The following is a 12388-nucleotide window of genomic DNA, read 5'->3' as shown; positions in this document are numbered from 1 at the left end:
TTGAATTTGTATGAAAACGATTGTATATCGTTGTGAAGATAGTGAGTATAGTTAATGATTTTTGAATCAAAATTGAAGAATGTACAGTGTAACATATTAATTGTGAACTTATATATTTCCCGAGTATTACCTACCCGTTAAAGATTTCACAATTAATATTTTGTACAAAAGAATTTTTATTACCGTCTTTATGAAAATATATGTATGTATATTTTCTTTAGATGTAATACAGATTTAATGAGTTAATATCATATTAAGCTCATTTGATTTTTGGCTTGAATTAGAAATGAATAATCTCTAAAACATTAGAGACTTCATAATCTTTGCGGAGTATTTCGCTAATGAAATTAATACTTCATTATTTATTCTTATTGCTATTCCTTGGTAAAGGATGTTGATTTTCATGGAATTCTTGCAAACTTCGCAAGGTGCAAATGATGTTTTCTAGAGAGTTTCGAGTGCATCGAAGAAGAAATTGTAAAATCAACCATGTTATTGAATAATACACTTGGTTTATTATGAAATGGAATTCATTGAGTTGAAACAGAGATTGTAGTTAACGATGATTAAGTTGCTAACGAAGAATGTACTTCATAGCATATTATGAATTTAATCGAGTAATATTTACCCTTTTTCAATTCATACATAATAGCTTAGTACGAAAAGATTTATGATGGTTTTAAAATTTATATATACAAGATATACATATAAATTCTTCAGGGGAAATGAGTTAATATTTCATAACTCATTGATACAATATACGCGTTATTGATTCGTAATGATGTCCACGGTGTTTTTCTTGAACTGGCGGAGCTTGTGATATTAGAGGTGCCGATGATTCTAATGATGTTGACAGCACCGACTGCTGGTGAGGCTAAGGGTATTGTTGATGTTGTGATATAACAAGTCTAGCTTATAAATCATACACCATTCCGATCAGGGTTTCTACTTTATCTGATTTATGGTTAAGGCTAGAATAGATAATCTCTAAGATTACAGATTATATAATCACCGTAGGATATTTCTCCGATGAAGTTATGAATCCATACTTCATCGTTTGCTGTTGTTGATACTCCTTGGTATCTATGGTGCGTATGATGTTGATGTTCGAGGTACAAATCGTGATGTTGAGGCGTGTGATGTGGATGTTGGTGGTGGTGGTAATGGTACTGTTGGTGTTGTTGTCAGTGGTACTAGTGCTGTTGGTGCTGAGGATGGTGATGTTACTGGTGTTGGTGATACTGCTGGTGTTTGTAAATTGTGTACCGTGCTCTCTAAAGTTGACACTTGAGCTCGAAGTTCTTTAACTTCTTCTACTAACCCTGGTTGGTTATTAGTGTGAGGTAGAGGTCGGATATCTTTTCTAGTTCCGTTAATGGTAGCTTCAAGATGAAAAATTCTCGCAAAAAGAGTATAAACGGTGTTGCGAACAGGTTCGTCGGTAAGCGGATCGAGTACTCCGACGTTAGGCGGTAAGTTCGGCTCGTGGTATGGAGTACCTTCTTCATTTCTCCATAGGGTAAGTATTTCGCGAACCCATCCCCATTCTCTAAAGAAATCACGGTAGTTGATTGGTCGGTGCGGTCCCGTCACGCTGTCTTCGGAGTTGGAGGGACTTGGTCTATTCGAGGAGGCCATCTTACGTGTTCACAGAAAGTTATGAAATGATTCTTGGTATGAATTGAGGGTTAAATACTGGATGATACCTTCGTCTTCTCGCATACGTATATATAGTAAAAGGATTCCGTAATTTACGGAGGAAATTTCAAAAAACGCCAAATAAGATTCACTGTAGTAGATATGATAGGATATGATTTGTCTATACACCGTGTATGCAATAAATGCAAAAACACATGTCAAGACGTAAGATTGATAAACATGTAATTTCCGACAAGAGTTGATAAGCAAAACTTTTAACATGCAGACACAGTCAAAGCCCAGACTTACGAATGCATCCTAACATCTATCAGTTAGACACATTAATGTAAGACCTGATTCGCTAAGACCAACGCTCTGATACCAACTGTGACGATCACACCAAATCCATATGGACGAAAACGTCATTCATTGATTTCATTGCGAGGTATTTGACCTCTATATGATACGTTTTGTAAACATTGCATTCTTTTGAAAAGACACACCATAAATGTATATTTAAATCAAAGGTTTTCGACATCTGATGATTTCTACATATAGACAATCACCGTATATAATAGTTTACAATAGTACTTCCGTTGACAATGCAGTTAAAATAAGGTGCATGGTGATGACTTGGTGAATGCAACGTTTTCTTGAAAAATATGGCATGTAAGACTCCATGCATATAGCTTGTCTATCATATAAGCAAACAGCGGAAGGCTTCTAGGGAACCTGAGAATAAACATGCTAACAAGTGTCAACACAAAGGTTGGTGAGTTCATAGTTTTAGTATTGCGCATAATCTGTATATAAAAGTGGATCACAAGATTTCCGTTGTTTCATCCAGAAACGTTTATCAAAATGTTCTACAAAATTGAGCACCCTGGTAACTAAACTTAACGTATATATAATTTATACCCTTTGTATAATCATCTTAATAATATACGCAAACCAACGTGTACGCTTCTCAAATAGCATACGTCCGTTAAAAGGCTAGTGCTCTAGCTCGGACGGGGATATCAAGCCCTATGGATCCATATACTACTACTCGCGCCCACCAGTTCTTATAACTGGCAGTTAACAGTTACCAAAGCTAAGGGATTTTTGGTTCAAACTCAGTGTAGAATTTAGTATGTACTTGTATCCATTGCGTTTAAAATAAAGTGCATATATTCTCAGCCCAAAAATATATATTGCAAAAGCAATTAAAAAGGGAGCAAATGAAACTCACCTTAGCAGCACATATAGTTGTTCATCGTATTGTGACCGAAACTCGGAATATCAAATAATCGTAGTTCTCAACCTAGAGAACATATGTTGGTCAATAAATGTCTATCAAGCTAGGTCAGGTCATAGTGTATCACAATCCTAATGCTCGAGATCGACATACAAAAGTTATCCAAAGTCATTTCAAAAGTCAATTTTGACAATAGTTTAACAAAACGAGACTTACCTTATATAAGGATTCATTTACTCGGTTGGTAATATTCAAAAATTCAATTTATCAATCTTATAAACAAGTTGTTTAAATCTTAATTGCAGATTCAAAAGCAATTCCAATTAACGTCAATCATAATTCAGTTGATCATATCTTTTAATCCGTTCATCGAAACTATTCGATATCTAAATGAAAAGTTATCGATTTTTCGTTAGCTTCCCAAAAACATGTATATCATATACCTTTTACCAGTAATATATGTATTTAATTTGTGATTGATTATAAACAGTTTAACGACGAAATTTAGTATACAAGCATGATTATAAACACTAGTATGTATACACTATTAATTTATAAAAGATAAAATATGAGTGCTTACGTATCAATATTGAGATTCAATATTGTAGAAAAGTACGTAGATGCAACAGAGATGATAAACACTAGGTTTGATTCACAAATATACCCCCGAACATTACCCATAACCTCCTTGGCAATAACCCATTATTTCCTTAGCTCTAGCTTGCTCGAAAACTCGTTTTGAAATCATTTGGTCATCACTCCGTCGTAATATTTTATGTATAAATAATACTAATAATAATAATCATAGGATTATTAATAATAATATTAATTTTAATAATAATAATAATAATAATAATAATATAAATAATAATAATAATAATAATAATAATAATAATAATAATAATAATAATAATAATAATAATAATAATAATAATAATAATATAAGTAGAGAGGATAGAGAAAAAGATGGATAAATTCGGCCAGAAACCTGGGCTATTTATAGAAGAATTCTGATTTCTGACCCCCATGCGATCGCATGGGTTTTGTGCCTATATGCCATGCGATCGCATGGCCCTCTGATCCAGCTCACAAACTTTTGTTTTCTTGTTTGTCGACATAATATTTAATTATATATATATATAATTTATATAATTAATTATATATTATATTAAATTCATGTGCATAGTTGACTTGTAATTTTTGTCCCGATAAGTAGTACGTCGTCACTCGACTTAAGTCCCGGTTCCGGTTTTTCGAACGCATTTTCGTACACTGAGAAAACTAGTACTTTACATTTTGTGACACGTACCTTTGTCAAAAATTAGTCTTAAATTAATATAAAATTAACCCACTCAAAGTGTAATTTAATCTTTTGAGTGTTTTGGTCATTTACTTTTATAAATCAAAGTTTCATTATTTAATCAAGTATATTCAAATCCAAAACGTTTTATATCTAGTTAAATATTATATTTAATCATATTATTAAATATATATTTTCAATATTGATAAACACGTTTTAAAATACACATCGCAAGTTATTCATGTATCCAATTCTAACAGTTAATATTCCTTATTATTGTATGTGTCCAAATTACGTTATTTAAACAAACAATTTACCATTTATTCCGGATACCGTTAAAATGAATGATTTCTCAAATCAACGTGAACCTCACCATAGAGACCTGTAATAATATCATAATCATTAAAAGACCTGATAAATATACTTTAATTCAATCGTTTAGCATTATCTTTTAACTCCATAGTTAAATATATCAATCAGATAATCAATCCAATTAGGTTAATGCACAGTATCATATACGCAACACTTTGATACGTTTTCAAGTTATAGTATATACATATGTATCTATTTTCATATAATCGTTCGTGAATCGTTGAGAACAATCAAAGAGTATTTGAATAGTTCAAGAATTTTGAGATTTAACTTCATGAACTTTGTTTATCGTGTCGAAAACGTTAATCATACAAGATTAAGTTTAAATTTGGTCAGAATTTTCCGGGTCATCACAAGCTGTGACAAAATTGACTAATTTGAAAAGGATTGAAATGTTATTTTCGGTAATAACAACGCCAAAGGAGCTAGCACTGATATGTGTTAAACGTTTACTCAGTTTCCGAGAGTTTTTCAGGTGCATAACTATATGCATCGATCTTTTCTTCCATAGATGAAGTGCGGTTGGTTCATCTTCTCGCTTGAGGTGTTTTCAAGAATCATGAAAGGTTTGAACGCAGATTGTAATCGTCAAGATACAAATGAGGTTTAAGATGAAATCAAGTGGCAAACTTGAAGAAATGTTTAGTTTCATATGTTATAATCAATATTTTAATTCATTTTAATTGTCCAATGTTATTAGTCCACAGTCGATAGTCCACAGTTGACAGTCCAATAATTCATATATAATTTAATATATAATATTCGAATTAATTAATACGTATCGTGACCCGTGTACATGTCTCAGACTCTATCACAACTCAAAGTATATATATATTATTGTAGAAACAACCTCAACCCTGTATAGAGAACTCGATCATTACTGCATATAGAGTGTCTATGGTTATTCTAAATAATATATATATATGCGTCGATATGATATGTCAAAACCTTGTATACGTGTCCCGATATTTAAAGTGCGTAAAAATAAATACAGAAATTAAATGACGATATATAAAATGCGTAAAGTAAATAACAGAAATTAAATGACGATAAATAAAATTGCGAGAATGTAAATTGCGATAAAATAAATTGCGATAATTAAATTGCGATAAATAAATTGCGATAAATAAAATGTAATCAGTTAGCTAGGAACAGTTAGCTAGGATTAGTTAGCGTGGATTCTTAACAAAATTTCAATTTGTTAATTCGTTTGTTTCTAACAAATTTTATTTTGTCCAATGTTTTTCTTCATTATGCCACTTGTTGGATCCTGATAAGTCAAAATCCAAATGTGTAATTGAATGAAAATGGTTACTCTGTGGTGAACGGATTCGTATAGCTGTGGGTGTAAGTAGGATAGTAAATGACTGTTGAATCAGATTCGAAGAATGAACAGTGTAACTTATTAATGTGAAATCTAAATATTCCTCGGGTATTACCTACCCGTTAAAATATTTTCACCATTACAGTTTGTACAAAAGAATTTTTCGATTACAATCTTTATGAAAATATATATACATATATATTTTCTTCAGACGTAATTGTGGATTTAATGAGTCAATGTGATATTAAACTCATCAGATTTACGGCTAAAACTAGAGTACATAATCTCTAAAACATTAAGGATTGTATAATTGCCATGAAGGACGAAGATAGTTTATGTAGAACGATTCGTAAAACGATGATTATACTCGAGGTACAGAATGAGATGTTGAGGCATGGATTGTTGAAACTTGGGTTGTTGGTGGTACTGGTGCTGTTACTGATGCTACTGTTGGTGCCGGTGTTGTTGCTGAAGCTGGTACGTTTTGCACCATATTTTCCAAGGTTATAACTCGGGCGCGAAACTCGTTGATTTATTACTCCAGGATGATTGTCGGTTCGGACGAGCAGATGAATAAGATTTAAAATCTGAGTTATGATATAGTCGTGGCGAGATATTCGAGAAATGAGGGTTAAAATGGTGTTACGAACAGGTTCGCCGGTAAGTGCTTCAGGTTCTTCGCCAAAAGGTGAATGCGGTTAGTGGAAGGGATCGCCTTCTGCGCGTCTCCATTGATTAAGTCAACTACGAATCCATCAGATGAATTGGGGATGGATGATTGGTTGATTCATTCTGATGATACTACTTCCGGAGCTTAGGTGAATATCCATGTCGGAATAGCTGTCAGAATAACTATCGGAATAGCTATCGAAATCTGGGGGACTCGAGCTGGTTGAGGGATTCATTTCGTACGATCAGATGAAGGATTTTCGATAAGAAACAGATTATAGGATGTAGATTAGTACCCTGCAATACATAATTTACATATGCATATATAATACTAAAATCCCATAAGTTACGGAGGAATCTACAGAAAATGACAGGCAAAGTTTACATTAACAGATACGCTAAGATATGAATTAGCATATATGCTAAGATATGAATTTTGTCTATACACTAATCATGCAGTCAATGCAATAAGATGTGTCTAGACTAAGGATGATAAGCAAGTGATTCTCTAAGAATGATAATCATGTAATTTTCGACACGAAATGATAAGCAAACCATTTGACATGCAGACACAGTCGAAGTCCAGACTCACTAATGCATCCTAACGACTATCAGTTAGACACACTAATGCAAGACCCGGTTCGCTAAGACCACCGCTCTGATACCAACTGTAGAGACCCGTCCTAATCCATCAGGACGAAGTCCATATCGATTATAAACGATTCACAACAGTTGATTACATCGTGAGGTACTTGACCTCTATATGATATATTTTACAAACATTGCATTCGTTTTTGAAAAGACAATCTTTCATTACATCGAAAGTTGACGGCATGCATACCATTTTATAATATATCTAACTATAATTGACTTAATAATAATCTTGATAAACTCAACGACTCTAATGCAACGTCTTTTGAAATATGTCATGAATGACTCCAAGTAATATCTTTAAAATGAGCAATTGCACAGCGGAAGACTTCTTTCATACCTGAAAATAAACATGCTTTAAAGTGTCAACCAAAAGGTTGGTGAGTTCATTAGTTCAACATAAATAATCATTTCATACTTTTAATAGACCACAAGATTTCATATTTCCATTTCTCATAAACATACGTCCCATGCATAGAGACAAAATATCATTCATATGGATTGAACACCTGGTAACCGACATTCACAATATGCATAAGAATATCCCCATCATTCCGGGATCCTCCGTCGGACATGATATAAATTTCGAAGTACTAAAGCATCCATTACTTTGGATGGGGCTTGTTGGGCCCGTTAGATCTATCTTTAGAGTTCGCGTCAATTAGGGTGTCTGTTCCCTAATTCTTAGATTACCAGACTTAATAAAAAGGAGCATATTCGATTTCGATCATTCAACCATATAATGTAGTTTCAATTACTTGTGTCTATTTCGTAAAACAGTTATAAAAACAGCGCATGTATTCTCAGTCCCAAAAATATATATTGCGAAAGCATTTAAAAAGGGAATAATGAAACTCACCATACTGTATTTTGTAGTAAAAATACATATGACGTCATTTATCAAGAGTAGGGTTGGCCTTGGATTCACGAACCTATATCATTTGTATATTTATTAAAACATATAATAGAAATCTCATAATTTCATTTATTAATTATATAAATTTTATATGTTTGTAGTTATATAGAATTTATACTAAATTTCATTAAAATTATATATACTCTACTTATATATATTATATCTTATGTTATATTTGCTTATTTTGTATGTATTTAAAATAACTAATATCTATACATTTAGTTATATTACTATATCTATATCTATATACATATCTATGATTAGTATTAAATGTTAAATTCCATAGTTTATTGTATGAAAGTATTTATATAAAAATGTAATATGTTTGATATATGGTTATATGAAATGTTATTATAATTAGTGTATATGTAATAAGTGTATTTTATGTACAAATTATTTATTTCTTAAAAATGGTAGTTTTGATAATAATGATTTACTAATATTAATAACTTTCTTGATAATGATAATACTAATAATAATAACCGATACTGTAAAAAAAAATGGTGCTTATGTTAATAATAATAATAATAGTAATACTAATAATTACAAAAATGATATTAATACTAATATTAGTGAAATAATAATAACTTGTATTATTTTTATAATACAATAATAATAATAATCCTAATCATAATCATAATAATAATAATAGCACTAAAATGATAAATTAGTAATAATAATAATTATAATATTATTCATATTCATAGTTGTGTCTATAATCATAATACTAATAATAAATGATAACTAATACCTAATAATAATAATACTAGTAATAATAATAATAACAACAATAACAATAACAATAATAATTATAATAACAATAACAATAATAATAATGGAAATGAAAGTAAAAGTGTATACCCTTTCAAAAATGTTTTTCTAAAAAGAACTGCACCAGACAAGACTCGAACCCATGACCTCTCGCTCCTCCATTAACACCCTTAACCAACAGTCCAATACTGTTTTTTTAATTAAGCTACACCTAAATTATATTTAAACCAATCTACTTCCTTTTCAGCCCAACAAATAATTTGATCTCGGCCCAACGAAACACACATGCACTGGCCCAACATCAACTTTTATTGTAAAAAAATAAATGTTGTGGCCTAGTTTTGAACTCGTGACCATTCGCTACTCTCCTAACGCCCTTAACCATCCATCCAAGTTTGTTTTTCTGAAATATTAAGTAACCCATTCATATTTAACTTATTTTGCTGTGTCATCATTCTCTTCCACCATAAACGACTGGAACCCATTCAATTCCTAACACTAATTATCATTTGATGTAATATTAACTCAGAAATAACACATAATTAAGATTATATTTGGCAGACCCCTATTTAAAAAAAATTAAAAAAAAAGAATACTGCTGCTGGGTCACGGCCTAAAAAAATGATTATGGTTTTGAGAATGTTTTGGACAAATGTTACAACACGAATTTAGTTTAAAATCATTCCTAAAATCTTTCTCAATCATCAATTTAACTGGAAACTTCAAGACGATTACGAATTTCGCCATGAACACTTTCTTTGACTTTTGAATTTAAAAGTTTGACTCAAAAAATTTGAAACCATTACGACAAATTGGAAACTCAAACTTTGCAGATAGTTTAAGTAGATGATTTTTAACAACACTACATTATTACTTTTTTTAATTGAATTCGAATTCTAGTTTTTGAGTTTTGAGCCAAGAACACTAAAAACTCAAGTCTTGATTATGATTTTAAGGTTGTTTTAAATAATAATTATTACATGAAATAGGTTGAAAATAACTCCTAGAAACTTTAGGGATCATCAATTTATTCATAAACATTAAAATGATTTCGAATTTTGGGATGAACACATTCTTTGACTTTTTTGAATTTAATCTTTGACTCAAAAATCTGAATTCAATATAAATAATTGAAGCAAGAAAACTTACAGATAGTTTGACTATATCATTCCTAACAGAACCGCACTTCTATTTTTTTGAAATTGATTTGAATTCGGATTTATGAAGAAAAAGGATACGCATACAGAGCTTTTACTTGTTTCTTTTTTTTAACTGATATAATAGAGGTAGTATTTGTAATCAATCAATGTTGTTGTTTAGTGATCTAATTGAAGTCTTGGCACCAATTAGCAGACAAGAAGTACACTAATATTCAATCAGAGGAATAAAAAAATAAGCAGGTAAAGCTAGGTAACAAATTTTTGTTATGTATCTATTTCATCTATCTAATCGAATTGTAAAGGAGTACAGAATGATAGTGAGGTGTAACAAACTGAATTCAGTTCTTATATCTGTATACGGTTTAGGATTTATGGTCCTCCGATCGTCACTATGTCCTTTTAACGTTGTGCAGAAATTTCTGACCTACTCGCACTTAGACCATCGCCACGGTCAAACAAAGAGGAGTTTGCTTCTGTAAATTTTACCACACTTAAAGGACTCATATACGGAGCCATGGCCACTGGTCTCACCTTATTTCAGTAAGGGTAGAGGCCGTGGTGACTGATCGAAGTCAGCTTTTGTTTTAAACTACTTTCATGAACGAAACCTACTTTACACCTTTTGTTAAATGATGAATGATGATGATCCTTAAGACCTTATTTACATACTTATAAACCTATTAATACGATTTACTGACTTAGTACTTTTTACCTTAGGTTGAGGACCTTCGGACCGATTACTTGAACACCTTTTTCGAACCGACTTTACGACTACATTATCATTGTGAGTTATAGCATTCCCTTTTTACTTTAACTTATTTTGGGAACTGAGAATACATACGGATTTTATGTTTTACATACTAGGCACGAGTACTTAAACTTTATATATGTGTGGGTTATATAACGGCAGAAACATTCCCTTTAGCTCGGTAACGTTTAGTCATTGGTTTTTGAACCGGTGAACGCGAATCTTAGATATGGATCCATAGGGTTTGACATCCTCACTCGGGCTAGTAGCGCTAGCATTTAACTAGTGTTTAATACTTCATAAACATACGCACTTGCCAAGTGTAGTTTCAGGGGGTATAAACGTTAAGTTAGTTACCAAGTGCCCACGGTTAACATATACTTTATCATACTGTTTTGAAACGCTCTTTGTAGCACTGAAATCTCGTGGCCTACCTTACATACTGTTATACTTAAACTATAGCTCACCAACCTTTGTGTTGATGTTTTTAAGCATGTTTTTCTCAGGTGCTTGAGGTTAGCTTCCGCTGTGTACTAGTCGTGCTGTAGACACCCGCTGCTTAGAGTTGTCATCGCATGAACTACTTTACCTTGCATTCAAACTTTAGTACTTTTGAACTATGACTTGTAACGACCATTGTGGTCACATACACTTATTAATTGCTTCTACTTAGTGAAGCATGCTTTTGGATTGTAAAACATTCGATGTTGGTTTAGACATCACTTTATTAATGAATGCAAACTCTTTTTGAAATCGCATATAGTACTTAACCTTGTAATGATCCTGTTGTTGATGATTCATACACGATGGTTTTGTACAGGGCATCACGTTTGGTATCAGAGCATTGGTTGTATTGAATTAGGTTTCATTAGTGAGTCTAAGACCGACCCGAGTAGGATTCACTAATAGGACTAATCTACAACTTGCTAGTTTACGTGTTTCTGCTGAACTTACTGCATGATGCTGCTTACTTTCACTGCTATATGCCATATGTTACTACATGATTTCACTACTGTATGATATTACTTGCTTTCGATTGCATGCTACCTTCGTACGATTTGCTGTTATTGCCATGCTACTTATTGTTATACATGATTTAAACTGTTGGCCTAATACGTGCTTGCTTTATGACTTACTGACATGGAAAATTTATTTTCCTTGTTCAGATGTCAGATGTACCACCTACTATCATTTTGGGCAGTTTAGACTCTTCAGCTACTCCACCTACCACCGTTGCCGATCCACCGATCCCGATACGCACGAGTGACCCCGGCGCTTCATCTTCCGGGACTAGTAGCCAGCCGCTTGCACCAGTGACTACTTCTGATGGACACGTGGGCCCTACGGATATTCCAGCTCCGTCTGCTCCCAGATCCTCAGAGTCACAGCCCCGCATCGGTGGTGTTGTGATTCCCGCGGAGTTCGGGGAAGGGCCATTCCGTAACCATATGCGCATGCCGTGCCGACGCGCTCCAGATGGACGTTTAGTGCCAATTCCACCATTTAGACACAGAGAGATGTTGGCCGCCTTCGGACTGCCAGTTCAGCCACCCGTGTCACCACCACATGATTCAGATGACTCATCATCCGCCGATTCTTCAT

The sequence above is a fragment of the Rutidosis leptorrhynchoides genome, chromosome 1 (genome assembly GCF_046630445.1).
Source record: "Rutidosis leptorrhynchoides isolate AG116_Rl617_1_P2 chromosome 1, CSIRO_AGI_Rlap_v1, whole genome shotgun sequence".
Classification (NCBI taxonomy): Eukaryota; Viridiplantae; Streptophyta; class Magnoliopsida; order Asterales; family Asteraceae; genus Rutidosis; species Rutidosis leptorrhynchoides.
The sequence above is the reverse complement of the archived record's forward strand: the minus strand, read 5'-3'. Positions refer to the sequence as shown.